We start from the raw sequence: 19673 nt of genomic DNA on the forward strand, positions 1-19673 counted from the left end.
GGAACTTTGAAAATTTTGACAACACGCGTTTAATTCAACTCGACTCTCAAAAATGGTCCCCAGTGGAGTCGCCAGCTGTAGCGACGTAAAAATTTACTTGATCGCTAATTGTGGCGATTTATTAAGAAACTTAGAAATTGAAATTTGATTTTAAAATAAACTGGGAGTTGCCACCGATCTTTTTTAGGGTGTGATCGGACACCCATTAGATTCCTTTATTTTTAAAACAAAATGGAGGATAAGTTTAGGTCCATGTCAAATTCCCGAGACAAATTAGGGTTTGGGAGTCGGTTACGCGCGAGGAAGGTATTAGCACCCTCGCGACGCCCAAAATTGGTATCTTTTAAACATGTGTTGTCTTGATTTGCAAAAATACGAGTTCAATTTAAGTTCTAATCGTGATCCGATTAAAAAACGAGAAATTTTAATTTTTGTCGGTTTTTGAGAATGATATACCGCTTTTAACACGGTAGACAAATTCCATCCAACATAGCGATGAAATTTATGACTTAATGTTAAATCGATATGTTGCCTCGATTATTAATTAAAACATAAAAATATTTATGAAGTAAGAATTGAAAATAAATCAAAGATGCAAACAATAACATTATTAATGAAAAATGTTAACATGGGATACTAGAACATTGAAAAACAATAATAATGATATAAAAATAAAGACAAATCATGAACAAATACAAAATACACTTAGTATTAATAACATAAGATAATATATACATAAGGTAACATGAAAATATATACAACTAATGATATGAGAGAAACATACATAATGTAAAGTTAAAAATAATGTGCATAAGATAGTTAAAAATAATATATATACATGTATTTATAAGATAAAATGTAAAATGTAATATAGCTTGAAAAATATATATATGACGTATATGAAGATATAATATTAAAAGATACGTATGCGTAATGCAAATACACCATGAATACATATATATGTATTATAGTACTAAAATATTTACATAGTATATACACATTGGGAATAATAATAGAAACCTATTACGATACTACATAGATATACACCTATATACATATACTAGAGATATATATACATGCACACATAAAACATATGCTAAAAATTAACAACAATAGTAATAAAGATAAAAATATATACTGTAGCACCCCAAACCCGGCCCAGAAGTTATGGTCGGATCTGGCATGTCACATCAAAAACGTAAAAAAAAAATTCCATTCTAAGTCCAGAAAATCGTACTTGATGTTCAAAAGATTAATTCATTAAGGGTTAAAGTGAATGGAAGCTGTGCACCAGGTAGGAAACTAGAAAAGAGGTGGTGAGTCCATCGGACTGCTTAAGTACCAAGCTCCCTTCGGATCCAATCCTAGACATGCATACCGCCATTGCCACACCTTAACGTCATGGATATTTCTAGGAAACCGATTTGATTAAGTCATTTTAGGAAAAGTGATTAATTTTGGAAAATACTTTCATTGGAAGCTTTGCTTGTTGTCGTGTTATTTTGAAATCAACTGTTGTTTTTGAAAACACGCCTAAAGCTATCCAATTTCAACAGTTAAAATAAGTATTACCTATCTTAGTAATACATATTAAAAACCATCAAAAATAAATAAGCAGCCTTATTACATTTAAAAGCCCAAAACCTCAAACGTAATAAAAGGATGTCCAGTTCACTAGAAGAAAATCAAACTTTCAGAACGGGTGGCCACTCCGAATTCCCTCACAGCTCCAAGCCCACTATGGTTGGGGATTACCTGCGTGGATGAAAATAAAAGGGGTGAGTTTGGGAAACTCGATGTGTAAAATAACCCAACCATAGCCTATATCACTCAACCCACGAAACATAATAAGTTGGCCTTAGCCGAGCGAATTGAAATAAAGCCCATAGGCCCATAATGAACAAAATGATTTTACATGTTTATGCGAAACCCAACCCAGATTCATCCATAACACCCCGTACCAACCTTACACCGTGGGGAGACAACTCGACCCACCCAACCGCTACACACCACGAATTTGCAGCATGGATGCGAGAATGTATAATGTGACGAGTCACGGATCTGATAATCGTGGCGAGCCACCGTATCAGATATATATGGCGAGCCACCAAATCGAGATATTTGTGGCATAGCCACCGAACGCTTCCTCCATAATATAACCCATGTCCCCATGCAATGATATATAATCATGGCATACATCATACGTAATCGATCGCTATGCTTTTCAGTCAAAATTAACCCTACGGGTATAACGGTAATTTTGCACCTAGGGGTATAACAGTAATTTTCCATACATAGGGGTATTATAGCAATTTAGCTACTTTCAGGATTTTCATGCATATCCTAACTATTTACGTACTATCGAACACTTACCGCATACTTACGAATTGGGCCCGTTGGCCCATGAACCCGATCTTTGGCCCATTAAGCCCAAATTATCAAAATGTACTAAACCGCAGCTGCTGCAGTTTATTACTTTAGATTACCAAATATACAAACCCAACTATCTTACGAGCATTCAGACATCAAAATTCCCAAAATACCGACTTTTCGGCATTTCGCTTTTCGCTTTTGCCAATCTAGTCTATGAGAGAGTGTCGATTACACACTGCTTATGACGATATCTTCGATGAGATCCACACATGAACCGCCTACAATTGGATTACTAACACGTTAATCTAACTATTCAAATACAAACTACGTATTAACCCCTTACAATATTCGGCCAACCACACCTACAGATCATAGTAAGCTTATAAGAAATCAATAAGCAACTCATTAACAAATTTTTGTCAATGTTTACCACATACTCATAATTTCACTGCAAGCTGTCTTCCTGAGCAACAGTCACTAAATTATTTATAACTGGAGCTACGAAACTCCAAATCAAGTTCCGTTAATTTTCCCTGAAAATAGACTCATATATCTTCTATCCATAAAATTTTCAGAATTTTTGGTATGGCCAATAAATACCATATTTTTCTTAAAGTTTCCCATGTTTCACTGTTTGACTAATCTGACCACTCTTCATTACAAATCAAATTTCTCATTGTACAGAATTCAAAATATGTTCTCGTTTATTCCATTTGAAACTAGACTCAACAAGATTTAATTACATAATTTATTCAGCTTCTAATTCATCTCCCACAATTTATGGTGATTTTCCAAAGTCACGTTACTGCTGCTGTCCCAAGCAGATTTATTACCAAATCACTCTTTCACACATACCTTGCATGCATGTTATTTAAACATGTATATCACCAATCAATCATCACATATCTATGATTTTACTTAAGTATAATCTCCATTTCATCATTTTAAAGCACAACATGTTAGCCGATTTTTCCCTTTAGCATCTGAGGCACATGCATGTTCATTTGTTTGGCTCAACTTCACCTATCTTCCATTTTTCATCAAAAGAACATGAAACAACAACCATTTCCTTCATTTTAATTCATGACCAAATGCTCACAACACAACTAAAAATCAAAATATACTTCAAGAGTTAAAGTAGAATCAAGAAGAACTCATGAACCTCAAAATAGAAGCAAGGTACCAAGAACTTACCTTCAATTTTCCTCCTCCTAATGACCGAATACTCAAGAGCTTTCTCCTCTCCTTTCTCTTCTCTAACTTTCAGCTATGATGAACAAAGATGGACAAAACTTTGTTCTTTTCACCCCTTTTTCTTTTAATAAAACTTCATATTTCATCTATTTAATTCTTTAATACAAAAGACATGAAATTCTTATCATGAAACATTTACCTAACCCATTATCATGAAACATTTACCTAACCCATTATCATGGAACATTTACCTAACCTATTATCAATTTGTATCAATTTGTACCATAAATTATGGATATCAAGTGCACATTTTGTCTACAACAACATGATGGCTGGCCACTTCATGTAAAATGGGAGGTTTGTCATGCAAATCCTCCTATTTTGCACTCCTATTTATTTGACCACTTCAATTTAGCCTATAGCATTTTCAAACATTTTCACATAGGTTTTATTTCATAATTTCACCCCCTTTTTCTTATGGAACAAAAATTAACTAAAATTGTCGGGTTCTATCTTAAGCTTGGGCTTTCTAGAGGCCCACTAACATAATTAAACCTATGCCAACATTCACAGGATTCCCGAAAATTGGGGCGTTACATATACATACTAGATACATGTATACATAATATAAATGAACACATACAATATATATTAGGGATACTATAAACATAGAAAATATATTTATATACTAATAATAATAATAAAAGATGTATGTACACCAAATAATAATAATATATAAATGACAATAATGAAAATAATAAGTATAAAATGAATAATATGATATACGGAAATAATACAAATAAAAGTGTATATATATGTATAATAAAACATGTGTACTAATTATGCAATAATATATGTATAGTATGGCATTAAAATATACATATACATGTAAGAGTATTTAAGAATATATATACATAAGATAATATGGAAATATGTACATGGAATAGTATATAAGAAATAACTAATAATATTGAAAGTATATAGATATATATAATATATGATAATGAACATATACCATACATATTAGAAATGCTAATAACATAAAAATATTAACAACACTACATAAATGTGTTTATGGGACAGATAAAATATATACATGGAAATATATAAGTAATATATAACTAGTAATATCAAAATATATACATGATAATATATATAAAAATATATGTATATAATGTAATATGAAAATATATGTAGTATAATATTAAAATATAATAATACAACATTAAAAATCTATGATATATATAAAATACAATATTAAAAGTATATATATAACATATAAAATATATATATAATATAATACCCAAGTATACTAAGTTCATATACATATATAAAAGATACTATACTATATGTGTAATAAATAAATAAAATGACTATATAGACTATAATTTATAATAATATATAATAAAAATAATAACAAAATAATTTGAAAACAAACAATAAACTAATAAAAGGACTAAATCGAGCACAAAATAAACTTTGGGGTGAAAATTGAAATAAAATAAGCCACGGGGCCGAACTGCAACGCGCAAGTGACTCAAAGGGACCAAGAGCGCCATATTCCCATTTATACAAAACGCAGCGTAGCACGGGGGGACTAAATTGAAAAACAGGAAAAATTTTAGGGCCAAATTAAAATATAAAAACTTGATTGTAAAACGTTTAAAAAGCGGAAGGGCCGATTGCGCAAATAGCCCTTCCGTTTAGAAAACACGCAGATCCTGTTGGAGCGGGTCGGGTCGACCCGACCCGGGGCCCAAAACGACGTCGTTTTATTATTAACCCGGGGGGACCAAAACCGTGCGTTTGGTCCCCTATATAAGTCAAAAAAATTTTAAAAAAATCATTTTGAGCCGGGGAAAGGAAAAAAAGAAAAAGAGGGAGAGGAAAGGGAGAGAGGGAAGGAAAATCTGGTGGGGGAAGGAGCACCGGTCCGTTACCGGAGTCTCGCCGGTGCCGGCCACCGTGCTCGGTGGCCGGATATTCGAAAAGGTAAAATTTTTCTTTCTTTCTTTTTGTTATTGTTTACTTTATTATTTTATTTAGTATGTACACATATAAAATAGAAGGTCGAAACTGAAATGAAGAAAAAAAAGAAAATCACCTTAGTGTTGATATCGATGCTTGGTTGTTTGGATATTTTGCTTGTATTTGAGTACTAATTAAAACTGCTACTTTGATTATAAACTTGAGATACTTCTCTTGTTCTTTTGTATTTTAGATTGTCTAGAAAAAGAAAAGAAAGGGGAACCCCCTTTCAGTTTTTGATTTGGGTTTTTATAACCCTTTTACACCTATTTTTTATTGCTTCTGTCTTGTCTGATTGCAGGGTATGGAGGAGTTGGTGGGAGTGTGTGATGCCTGGGAATGATGCTGTAGAGGCGTGAGGTGGCAAACATCATGGGGTGGCAAATATCATGGGGTGGCCAGGGTTCTTTTTTTTCTTTGCTATTTTTTATTATTGGTCTGGGCTAGGGTTAGTAGTTTGGGCTGTTTTGTATTGGGTTTTAAAGGGTTTGAGTAATTGGGTTGTATTTGAGCCAAAATTGGCCTGCAACATAGATGTTATAAAAAAAATTTTGAATCAAATTATGTGCAAAATATTTAAAAAATGATACATCTATTTAAGGTTGACAATATACATACAATAAAAGATAATTTAAATAATACATAAAATATGATAGGATAACAAAAGTATATAATAAAATATGTTCTTAGGGAATAAAATATGTTCTTAGGGAATGAACTATATACATAATAGATTTTAAAACACACACACACACACACACACACACACACACACACACACACACACATATATATATATATAGATTTAGAAGAAATTATATGTATAAAATAACATGGAATTAATAATGTATATAGGATCAAATTAATTTTACCATGAACTATATATGTATAAATATATATAAAAACATTTAAATGAAATATTATACAAAATGTTAAACTAATATGATATAAAAAAGAATTTCAAAATAATGATTTATAAAAACAAAGTAAAATTATTAAAGTAACTCAACATGTATATAAAAAAATAAAAAATATTAAGTGAACTTTTTTAGAAAAATAATGAGCTATACAAATAGAAAACTCAATTAAAATAAAATTAAAATAAAAGGGATAATTTATAAATAAAATAAACTATTGAAATTAAAATAGGGACCAAAGCGCAATGCGTACGAATGCACTGGGATCAAATGTAACGACCCGAACTTTAAGGTTATTAGAAAAGTGTATTTTCGGTCACCGTTTCGAAAAATAGATTAGAAAATATTTATTAAAAAAAGTAAAAATATTTATGAAGTTAAGTGAGTGATTAATTAAAGTTTAATTAAGTAAATTTAGTTTAATTAAGGATAATTGGATAAAAGATTAAATTGAATATAATGTGAAAGTTTAGTTTTAAAGTAATAGAAAATAAAAGGATCAAAATGGCAATTAAGCCATACCCATGAAATGAGATGGTGAATGGAAGAAAAATCAAGATTTTTCTTGAATTATGTATATTATTAAATTATTAAATATATATGTATATATATATATATATAAAGAAGAAAAACAAGTGTATAAAAATGATTGGTACAAGTGTTAAATAAATATTTGTTGTTGTAGGACAATTTTGGGCCCTTCTACAAAATACCCTGTAGCACCCCAAACCCGGCCCAGAAGTTATGGCCGGATCCGGCATGCCACATCAAAAACGTAAAAAAAAAAAATTCATTCTAAGTCCAGAAAATTGTACTTGATGTTCAAAAGATTAATTCATTAAGGGTTAAGGTGAATGAAAGCTGTGCACCAGGTAGGAAACCGGAAAAGAGGTGGTGAGTCCATCTGATCGCTAAGTACCAAGCTCCTTCGGATCCAATCCTAGACATGCATACCGCCATTGCCACACCTTAACGTCATGGATATTTCTAGGAAACCGATTTGATTAAGTCATTTTTAGGAAAAGTGATTAGTTTTAGAAAATACTTTCATTGCGGAAGCTTTGCTTGTTGTCGTGTTATTTTGAAATCAACTGTTGTTTTTGAAAACGCGCCCTAAAGCTATCCAATTTCAACAGTTAAAATAAGTATTACCTATCTTAGTAACACATATTAAAACCATCAAAAATAATTAAGCGGCCTTATTACATTTAAAAGCCCAAAAACTTCAAACGTAAATAAAAGGATGTCCAGTTCACCAGAAGAAAATCAAACTTTCAGAACGGGTGGCCACTCCGAATTCCCTCACAGCTCCAAGCCCACTATGGTTGGGGATTTCCTGCGTGGATGAAAATAAAAGGGGTGAGTTTGGGAAACTCGGTGTGTAAGGAAAACCCATTCAAAGCCCAAGTCACTCAAGCCTATTGGGCCTAAGCCCATTCAGTAATAAGTGGTATCTTGGGCGAGCCCTTTCAGATTACAATAAACTAGGCCTTAGCCCCTTATTCAGATAACAATATGGCCCATAGGCCCATTTCAAAATACATGCAACATCAAGAAACATATGCAAGCCCATTTGGGTAATAGTGGTCTTGGGCGAGCCATTTTCAGATTACAATAAACGGGCCTTAGCCCTTATTCAGATAATGATATGGCCCATAGGCCCATTTCAAAATACATGCAACATCAAGAAACATATGCAAGCCTATTTGGGAGACTACTCAACCCACCAACCACTACACTCCACCGTACCAGCCATACACTCCGTGTGGGGAATAGCTCAACCCACCCAAATTTAACACTCACGATTCTTGACCTTCTTTGCTCGATTATCAATAAATTGAGGCAAAGCCTCCAAGATGTGGACAAGCCACTTTCAAGACTTCCTCGTCAATATCCCAATCCCATGCATCAGATAATAACAACATGGCATGCGATAAATAACAACAATCAAACATGCATTTAGGTCAATTTAACCTAGGGGTATTTCGGTAATTTATCTACTAGGGGTAAACCGTAAATTTTCCACTTTTAAAGGTATTTCAGTAATTTATCTATTTTAGGGTTTTCATGCATATTCCTACTTTTCACGTACTAACGAGAATCACGTCTTGAGGGTTCTTACGAATTGGGCACATTGGCCCATCATTCCAATTTTGGCCCATTAAGCCTAAAAATATCGAGGGCACGAAAATCATGCATTTTGCAGTCCAAATTTTGCAGTTTACCAAAAACATTAATCGATTTACCTCACGAGCATTCGCTTTTCATAAATCTACAAAATACGGTTTTCGGCATTTCACTTTTCGACTTTTGCCGATCCGGACTAAGAAAGAGGGTGTTAGTTACACACTGTTTGTGACGATATCTTGTGAGATCTACACACGAACCGCCTACAATTGGATTACTAACACGTTAATCTAACTATTCAATTACAAACTACTTATTAACCCCTTACAATATTCGGCCAACCACACCTACAGATCATTGTAAGCTTATAAGAAAACAATAAGCAACTCATTAACAAATTTTTGTCAATGTTTACCACATAATCATAATTTCACTGCAAGCTGTCTTCCTGAGCAACAGTCACTAAATCATTTATAAATAGAGCTACGAAACTCCAAATCAAGTTCCGTTAATTTTCCTTGAAAATAGACTCATATATATTCTATCCATAAAATTTTCAGAATTTTTGGTTTAGCCAATCAATACCAGATTTTTCTCAAAGTTTCTCATGTTTCACTGTTTGACTAATCTGACCACTCTTCATTACGAATCAAATTTCTCATTGTACAGAATTCAAAATATGTTCTTGTTTATTTCATTAGAAACTAGACTCAATAAGCTTTAATTACATAATTTATTCAGCTTCTAATTCATCTCCCACAATTTATGATGATTTTCCAAAGTCACGTTACTGCTGCTGTCCCAAGCAGATTTATTACCAAATCACTCTTTCATACACCTATCTTGCATGCATGTTATTTAAACATGTATATCACCAATCAATCATCACATATCTATGATTTTTACTTAAGCATAATCTCCATTTCATCATTTCAAAGCACAACATGTTAGCCGATTTTTCCCTTTAGCATCTAAGGCACATGCATGCTCATTTGTTTGGCTCAACTTCACCTATCTTCCATTTTTTTCATCAAAAGAACATGAAACAACAACCATTTCCTTCATTTTAATTCATGACTAAATGCTCACAACACAACTAAAAATCAAAATATACTTCAAGAGTTAAGGTAGAATCAAGAAGAACTCATGAACTTCAAAATAGAAGCAAGGTACCAAGAACTTACCTTCAATTTTCCTCCTCCTAATGACCAAATACTCAAGAGCTTTCTCCTCTCCTTTCTCTTCTCTAACTTTCAGCTATGATGAACAAAGATGGACAAAACTTTGTTCTTTTCACCCCTTTTTCTTTTAATAAAACTTCATATTTCATCCATTTAATTCTTTAATACAAAAGACATGGAATTCTTATCATGAAACATTTACCTAACCCATTATCATGAAACATTTACCTAACCCATTATCATGGAACATTTACCTAACCTATTATCATTGAACATTTACCTAACCTATTATCAATTTGTATCAATTTGTACCATAAATTATGGATATCAAGTGCACATTTTGTCTACAACAACATGATGGTTGGCCACTTCATGTAAAATGGGAGGTTTGTTATACAAATCCTCCTATTTTGCACTCCTATTTATTTGGCCACTTCAATTTAGCCTATAGCATTTTCAAACATTTTCACATAGGTTCTATTTCATAATTTCACTCACAAATGACAAAATCAAAGCATGAAATTTTGCCAACATTCACAGAATTCCCAAAAATTGGGGCGTTACATACCCACAGCCCAATAAACCCAAATATTTAAACCACTAACCCACAAAACCCCAAATACATTACAATACCTGGAGCCCAATAATCTAAACCCAATTACCCATTTACCCCTTTTACAACCCAACCCCGGATGACCCATTTAATAACCCCTAAACCCTTACAAACCCAAAACCCAATACACAGAAGCCCAAACCCCTTACAAACCCAAAACCCAAAACCCCAAAACCCTAATCACCAAACCACTCATTGTTGCCCCATGTCTTGTGATCACTCATTTCCACGCGAGCTGCCAAACCACTTCCTCCTCTGCCCGAGACCTGGCACTGCCCATACCGTCTGACACTCCCACCACCAACACCGGCCATGCCCTGCAAAACCAACAGACAAGCAAAGCAGAAGCAAAAATAGGCTATAAAAGCCGAATAAAAAACTGAAATCCCCCTCCCCCTTTTTTTTTCTTCTCTCTTTCGATTTCTTAACAAAAAAGCAAACAATTGATATCCGAAATACTACGATCTTAACATCAAAAGGCAGAGATTCGAACACCCAAAATCAGTGAATCAACAAGTCAAAAATCAGAACCGGAAACCTAAAGTGATTGTGAATCTATTCTTGTTTTGTCTTCTGTTCTATTTTCCCATATATATATACTAAAATATATAAAAATAATAATATAATACAAAAAAATAAAAAATAAAAAATAAAAAAATTGACCTTTTCGAATTTTCGCCACTGCAGTGCACGGTGGCACACCAGCAGAGACTCGGTGACCGAACCCAGAATCAGGCCGTGGCCGAGCTCCTCCTCTCCCCTTTCTTTTTTCTTCCCTCTCCTCTTCTCTCTTTTTTTTTTCTCTCCACGGTACAAAATGAATTTTTTTTAGAAAATTTGTGACTTATATAGGGGTCCAAAACGCACCGTTTTGGACCCCCTCTGTTTAGACTAAAAACAGCGCCGTTTTGGGCGCTGGTCGGTCGACTCGACCACACTGTGTCGATCCGCGTGTTTTTAAGTCAATGGTATATTTGCATTAGATCCTTCCGCATTTTCAGTGTTTTAAATCAGGTTTATTTTTGTTTATAATCGGCCCTAAGATTTATTCGACTTGCAATCTACTCCTGTTGATGCGCTGCTGCGTTTTGATAGAACGGAATATTCTGATTCCGTCCCCCATGTTTCATGCGTGTTGCAATAATGACCCGTGGCTTATTTTTATTTTAGATTTGGCCCCAAAACTTGATTTTAATCCAATTTTGGTCCTTTTTTTTCATTTATCTTTAATTCTTATTTAAATTTTCTTGTATTTTCATATTATTATTATTATTATTATTATATATTATTATATATTATTATATATTTTTATTATATGCGTATACATATATGTATTTATGTTTAGTATTTTAGCTACTTTATTTTAATATTTAAATGTTATGCTTGCTTTTATATATTTTAATAATATATTATTATTATCTTTATTACAATAGTGTATATTTTTATTTATGTGTATAGATTTATATATATAGTATTTTGTGTTACATTGTTGTTCTTCGTATTTTAATGCCATTACTATTATGATTGTTAATGTAGTGAATGTGTTGTTGTATGTATATATCTTTATATCGTCATTGTTATTATCATTAACCATAGTATATATTTTGTTATATATGTATATATCTATTTGTGCATAGCATTACTTTTTAATTGCTTTATTCTAATATTTCTATATTGATTATATGTATATATATTTAATATGCCTATGTACATATTCATGTATTATTAGCTGTTTGTTCCTATATGTATGCATTATGTAAATGTTTTAATATTATTTAACATATGTATTTTCGTTTTATATGTTTTACATACGTTTTTAATATATTATACTTTATATATTGTTATGTATATTTTAGTATATATACATATTTGTGAAATATTATCAACGGTTTTATTATTATTTTTAAATAAGCACAAATATCGTGCACATATTTTAATACTACATTCTACAAATTTTTATATTATGTATTTAGTCCAACATTATATACTTAGTATTTCTAATATCCTTATTATTTATATCTATGAATGTATATGTCTCGTAGTATATTAGTAAGTCCATTTTATATTGTTGTTATTTCTAATGTATATGCATATATCATCTATGTGTTATATATTATATATTTTCAATATTTTTGCATTATTGCCCTATATGTTATTTACTTCACATATTTTAATTTTTCCATTTATTTATTTTATTTCATCTCAATTTTGTTTTACATTACTTCAAGAATTTTATCCATGTCCTTCTAATTAATTTCAACAATCAAGGCAATATACCGATTTAACATTAAGTCATCGAGTTCATCGCTATGTTGGGTGAACGTCAATTGACTCGTGTTAAAGCGATATACCCTCCTAAAAAAAAAACGGAATAAACTAAAATTTCTCGTCTTTTCAATCGGATCACGACTAAATTTTACATTGGACTCGTATTTTTGAAAATCAAGACAACACGTGTTTATGAGATACCAATTTTGGGCGTCGCGAGGGTGCTAAACCTTCCTCGCAGAATCGACTCGAACCCTATTTTTCTCTCGGATTTTAACGTGGACTTAAATTCATTTCTTTTCATTTCAAAATAAATTTATAAGGTGTCCGATCACACCTATAAAAGGATCGGTGGCGACTCCTTTTATTTCAAAATCGAACTTCAGTTTCCAAACTTTTTCACTAGATCGCCACAATTAGCGACCGAAACAAATTTTTACGTCGCTACATTTGTTATTAAATAGATTTTATTATAGTTATTATTGTCATTATATATATATATATATATATATATATAAAAAAGAAACAAAAGAATAAAAGAGGAAAGAAAGAGAATAGCGGGGACGAAAAGCAGAGAAGGAGAAAGGAAGAAAGAAAAGGGAAAAATAAGGTTTTAAAGGTTCCAAGTTAATTTGGTAAGTCAATTTAGCCCCTTTTCTTATGATTTTTGAGTTTTTGGAATCCTAGAGATAAATACTACTTGTTTTAAGTAGAAATTTTGAAAGTCATTAGATTTCTAAGTATGGTTCATGTTGAATAAAATGATGGAATTGGGGGTTTATTTGATAGAAATTTTGATTGGAATTGAATAAAGGATTGAATCGTAAACTAAGCTATAAGTTTTGAGTTTTAGGATTAAATGGAAATAAATTCGAAATTATGAAAATATGCTGGAAATTTAATAGTTAAGTATGAGTTTGGACAAAATTTGAATAGAAATGAAGTATGAATTGAGATAGAAAAAGTAAGTGAATCTAGTTAAGATTAAATTGAAATTAAAGTAGAAATTGAATAAAATTGTATTAATTAGATATAAATTAGTAGTGAACTAACGAATATGAATTATTTTAATTCCGTAGCTAATGTTGTCTCGAAACCTCGCTAAGAAAGGAAAAAATGGCAAAGACAAAGGGAGTTAGCTCGAGAAAATACGGTTTGTATTTCTATAATCGAACCTAGTTATTAATTGTTATATTTTTTTATTCAATGCATTTAATAAATGTTGAAGTGAGAATTATTGTGTTTATAATGGAAATGGATTAATTTGGTATGTGATGAATTTATATTGATTGAATTAAATTGAATTATATATTATAAATATATATATATATATATGTGTGTGTGTGTGTGTGTGTGTGTGTGAATGAGATATTATGCAATTATGATAATTGAATTTTGGATAAATATTATGATAAATAATTAAGATGAGAATTATTTGTATTGTGTCTTTATAATTGAAATGAATTGATTTAGTGTGTGATAAATTTATATTGAATTGATTTATGAATATCTGCTTTATTGAATTTATATTGATTGAAATTATTTTGATTGAATTTATATTGATTGAATTATATATATATATGATTTATGTAGAAATTTGAATATTGAATGAATGTTATATTGAAAAATATATTGATTGGAAATATGAGGAAATTGATATGAATATATGAGATTGTGATATTTGAATATTTGATATTGAAAAATGAATTGAATTGTATTGAATTATGAATTAATGTGAATAAGTGAAATATATTGTTGAATTGAATGAAATTGTATGAATTGTGAAAATGGGTAAATATATGTAATTATCTGAATGAGATATTGATGAAATAATTATTAAATTGAGAAAGTGAATGAAATACCCTATTAACTAGTCGGGCTAAGTCGGATATAATTGGCATGCCATAGGATCCGAAAGTGTACGGATTTGCCGGCTTTACCGATTAGGCACTTTATGTGTCGATTTCGTGCACCTCGTGTGTCGTGTCGGGCACCTCGTGTGTCGCTTTTAGGCACTTTATGTGTCGATATCGATCGTACTATGTACCGTTTTAGGCACAATGTGCTGTACTGGTGTGTTTGGGTTGGAATCCGTGTATCCGTCAAAGTCTGGGTTTGTTAATAGGGGTAAATGTAGCACCCAAAACCCGGCCCAGACGTTATGACCGGATCCGACATGCCACATCGAAGCGTTCAAAACATTTTATATTGTTGATCCAGAAAAAACTTACTTAGTGTTTTAAAAGATAATTTCATTATAGGTTAAAGTGAATGGAAGCTGTGCACCAGGTAGAAAACCGGAAAAGAGGAGGTGAGTCCATCGGACTACTTAAGTGCCAAACTCCCTTCGGATCCAATCCTAGACATGCAAACCACCATTGCCATACCTTAACGTCACGTATATTTCTAGGAAACTGATTTGATTAAGTCCTTTTTAGGAAAAGTGATTAATTTTGGAAAATATCTTCATTGCGGAAGGTTTGCTTGTTTTCGTGTTATTTTGAAAACAATTCTTGTTTTTTGAAAACGCCCTAAAGCTATCCAATTTTAACGATTAAATATAAATATTACCTATCTTAATAAAACATATAAAACCATCAAAAATAAATAAGCACCTTATTACATTTAAAAGCCCAAAACCTCAAACGTAATTAAAAGGATGTCCAGTTCACGGAAGAAAATCAAACTTTCGAGCGGTGGTCACTCCAATTCCCTCACGACTCCAAGCCCACTATGGTTGGGGATTTCTGCGTGGATGAAAATAAAAGGGGAGTTTGGGAAACTCAGTGTAAGGAAAACCCATTCAAAGCCCAAGTCACTCAAGCCCATTGGGCCTAAGCCCATTCAGTGTAATGATGGTACTGGGCGAGCCCTTTTCAGATTACAATAAACGGGCCTTAGCCCTTATTCAGATAATGATATGGCCCATAGGCCCATTTCAAAATACATGCAACATCAAGAAACATATGCAAGCCCATTTGGGTAACAATGGCGAGCCCTTTTAGATTACAATAAACGGGCCTTAGCCCTTATTCGAGATAACAGTATGACCCATAAGCCCATTTCAAAATACATGCAACATCAAGAAACATATGCAAGCCCATTTGGGAGACTACTCAACCCACCAACCACTACACTCCACCCGTACCAGCCATACACTCTATGTGGGAATAGCTCAACCCACCCAAATTTCAACACTCCACGATTGCGGCCTTGCCGCTCGATTATCAATAAATTGAGGCAAAGCCTCCAATCGTGGACAAGCCACTTTCAGATACTTCCTCCGTCAATATCCCAAATCCATGCATCGATAATAACAACATGGCATGCAAGAAATAACAATAATTAAACATGCATTTAGGTCAATTTAACCCTAGGGGTATTTCGGTAATTTATCTACTAGGGTAAACCGTAAATTTTCCACTTTTAAAGGTATTTCAGTAATTTATCAATTTTAGGGTTTTCATGCATATTCCTACTTTTCACGTACTAACAGAATCACGTACCGAGGGTTCTTATCGAATTGGGCCCGTTGGCCCATCATTCCAATTTTGGCCCATTAAGCCCAAAAATATCAAGGGCACAGAAATCATGCACTTTGCAGTCCAAATTTTGCAGTTTACCAAAAACATTAATCGATTTACCTCACGAGCATTCGCTTTTCTCGCAAATCTACAAAATACCGGTTTTCGGCATTTCGGCTTTTCGAATTTTGCCGATCCAGACTAAGAAAGAGGGTGTTAGTTACACACCTGTTTGCAACGATATGCTGACGAGATCCACACATGAACCGCCTACAATTGGATTACTAACACGTTAATCTAACTATTCAAATACAAACTACGTATTAACCCCTTACAATATTCAGCCAACCACACCTACAGATCATAGTAAGCTTATAAGAAATCAATAAGCAACTCATTAACAAATTTTTGTCAATGTTTACCACATAATCATAATTTCACTGCAAGTTGTCTTCCTGAGCAACAGTCACTAAATTATTTATAACTGGAGCTACGAAACTCCAAATCAAGTTTCGTTAATTTTCTCTGAAAATAGACTCATATATCTTCTATCTATAAAATTTTCAGAATTTTTGGTATGGCCAATCAATACCAGATTTTTCTTAAAGTTTCCCATGTTTCACTGTTTGACTAATCTGACCACTCTTCATTACGAATCAAATTTCTCATTGTACAGAATTCAAAATATGTTCTAGTTTATTCCATTTGAAACTAGACTCATTAAGATTTAATTACATAATTTATGCAGCTTCTAACTCATCTCCCACAATTTATGGTGATTTTCCAAAGTCACGTTACTGCTGCTGTCCCAAGCAGATTTATTACCAAATCACTCTTTCACACCTAACTTGCATGCTTGTTATTTAAACATGTATATCACCAATTAATCATCACATATCTATGATTTTACTTAAGTATAATCTCCATTTCATCATTTTAAAGCACAACATGTTAGCCAATTTTTCCCCTTAGCATCTAAGGCACATGCATGCTCATTTGTTTGGCTCAACTTCACCTATCTTCCATTTTTCATCAAAAGAACATGAAACAACAACCATTTCCTTCATTTTAATTCATGACTAAATGCTCACAACACAACTAAAAACCAAAATATGCTTCAAGAGTTAAGGTAGAATCAAGAAAAACTCATGAACATCAAGATAGAAGCAAACTACCATGAACTTACCTTCAATTTTCTTCCCCAAGTGACCGAACATTCAAGAGCTTTCTCCTCTCCTTTCTCTTCTCTAACTTTAGGCTATGATGAACAAAGATGGACAAAAATTTGTTTTTTCACCCCTTTTTCTTTTAATAAAATTTCATATTTCATCCATTTAATTTTTTAATACAAAAGACATGAAATTCCCATCATGGAACATTTACCTAAACCATTTTCATGGAACATTTACCTAACCCATTATCATGGAATATTTACCTAATCTATTATCATGGAACATTTACCTAACCCATTATCAATTTGTATCAATTTGTACCATAAATTATGGATATCAAGTGCTCATATTGTCTACAACAACATGATGGCTGGCCACTTCATGTAAAATGGGAGGTTTGTCATGCAAATCCTCCTATTTTGCACTCCTATTTATTTGGCCACTTCAATTTAGCCTATAGCATTTTCAAACATTTTCACATAGGTTTTATTTCATAATTTCACCCCCTTTTTCTTATGGAACAAAAATTAACTAAAATTATCGGGTTCTATCTTAAGCTTGGCTTTCTAGAGGCCCACTAACATAATTAAACTTATGCCAACATTCACAAAATTCCCGAAAATTGGGGCGTTACAACTCTACCCCCCTTAAAGAAATTTCAGCCTCGAAATTTACTTGATCCAAATAGTTGAGGGTATTGTTGACGCATAGTCTCTTCTGATTCCCAAGTAGCTTCTTCCCTTCCATGATTACGCCACAGTACTTTTACCAACGGAATCGACTTCCTTCTTAGAACTTTAACCTCTCGATCTAAAATTTGTATGGGTTCTTCCTCAAAGGTCAAATCAGTCTAAACTTCAATTTACAATCGCGGGACATGAGCGAGGTCGAACGATAACGCCTTAACATGGAGACGTGAAAACATCGTGAATCTGTCTAACTCTGGAGACAATTCCAACTGATAAGCCACTGGGCCTACTCGCTTCAAAACCCGATAAGGCCCAATGAACCGCGGACTCAACTTGCCCTTCTTATCGAACCTTAATATCTTCTTCCAAGGAGAAACCTTTAAGAAGACCATATCACCTACTGAGTACTCAATCTCCTTACGCTTCAAATCTGCATATGACTTTTGCCTATCAGATGCTTCTTTTAACCGGTCCCTAATTATTCTAACCTTATCCTTAGTATCAGCTACCAACTCTGGTCCAAGAATTTGTCGCTCTCCTAGTTCGGTCTAACAACTAGGTGTACGACACCTTCGTCCATCTGATGCTTCATACGGTGCCATTCGAATACTACGCTGTAATCGTTATTGTATGCAAATTCTGCCAACGGCAAGTAATCCTCCCAACTACCTCGAAAGTCAATCACGCATCCCCTCAACATGTCCTCCAGAATCTGAATAACCCTTTCCGATTGACCATCAGTCTGGGGATGAAAAGCCGTACTAAAATTCAATCGCGTCCCCAACGCCTCATGCAACTTTTGCCAAAACCGAGATGTAAATCTAGGATCCCGATCAGAAATAATTGAAACTGGGACTCCATGAAGTCGTACAATCTTCGCCACATACAGTTTGGCTAACTTTTGAAGTGAAAAGTCAGTACGAACAGGTATGAAATGGGCCGATTTGGTCAACATTTCCACAATCACCCACACCGAGTGTTCCTTTGATGGTGTCAAGGGCAGCCCACTCACAAAGTCCATGGTTACCCTCTCGCACTTCCAAAGTGGTATCTTCACTGACTGTAACAGTCCAGAGGGTAATTGATGCTCACTTTCACTTGCGACATGTCGACATTTCCTACAAACTCACACTTCGTTTAAGTCCGTGCCACCAAGACAATTCTCGCAAGTTGTGATACAACTTATTCCCTCCAGATGCATGGCACATAGTCCCCCATGAGCTTCCTTCAATATTGTCTGCCTTAAATCAGAGTCCTTCGGAACACAAATTCTTCCTCAGAAACACAGAACTCCATCACCATTTAAACCGAACTCAGAAGTTTCCCCTTTCTTAACTTGTTGAAAACGAGCAACCAAAGACTCATCTTCCAACTGCTTCTCCTTAATATGGTCCACCCAGGTTGGCCTTACTTGCAATTCAGCCAACAAACTGCCATTATCATACAGACTCAAACGAGCAAACATTGCTCTCAGATCAGATACGGTTCTACGACTTAAAGCATCGGCTACCACATTAGCCTTGCCTGGGTGATACTCGATCGAACAGTCATAATCCTTAAGCAACTCAATCCATCTCCTTTGCCTAA

The 19673-nt window shown here is 33.3% G+C and overlaps 2 long non-coding RNA genes across 2 annotated transcripts; both read right to left on the minus strand.

Moving 5' to 3' along the window:
• Nucleotides 1-1603: 1603 nt before the first annotated feature.
• Nucleotides 1604-3727, minus strand: LOC128285621 (uncharacterized). The gene is made up of 2 exons (XR_008276133.1): nt 3568-3727; nt 1604-1755 (listed from the first exon to the last, which is right to left on the minus strand). It is a non-coding gene; the product is annotated as an uncharacterized LOC128285621 (long non-coding RNA).
• A 3921-nt stretch (nt 3728-7648) lies between these two features.
• LOC128285620 (uncharacterized) lies at nt 7649-10083 on the minus strand. The gene is made up of 2 exons (XR_008276132.1): nt 9824-10083; nt 7649-7848 (listed from the first exon to the last, which is right to left on the minus strand). It is a non-coding gene; the product is annotated as an uncharacterized LOC128285620 (long non-coding RNA).
• Nucleotides 10084-19673: the final 9590 nt, after the last annotated feature.

This window comes from Gossypium arboreum, chromosome 12, assembly GCF_025698485.1.
Source record: "Gossypium arboreum isolate Shixiya-1 chromosome 12, ASM2569848v2, whole genome shotgun sequence".
In the NCBI taxonomy this organism is placed as follows: Eukaryota; Viridiplantae; Streptophyta; class Magnoliopsida; order Malvales; family Malvaceae; genus Gossypium; species Gossypium arboreum.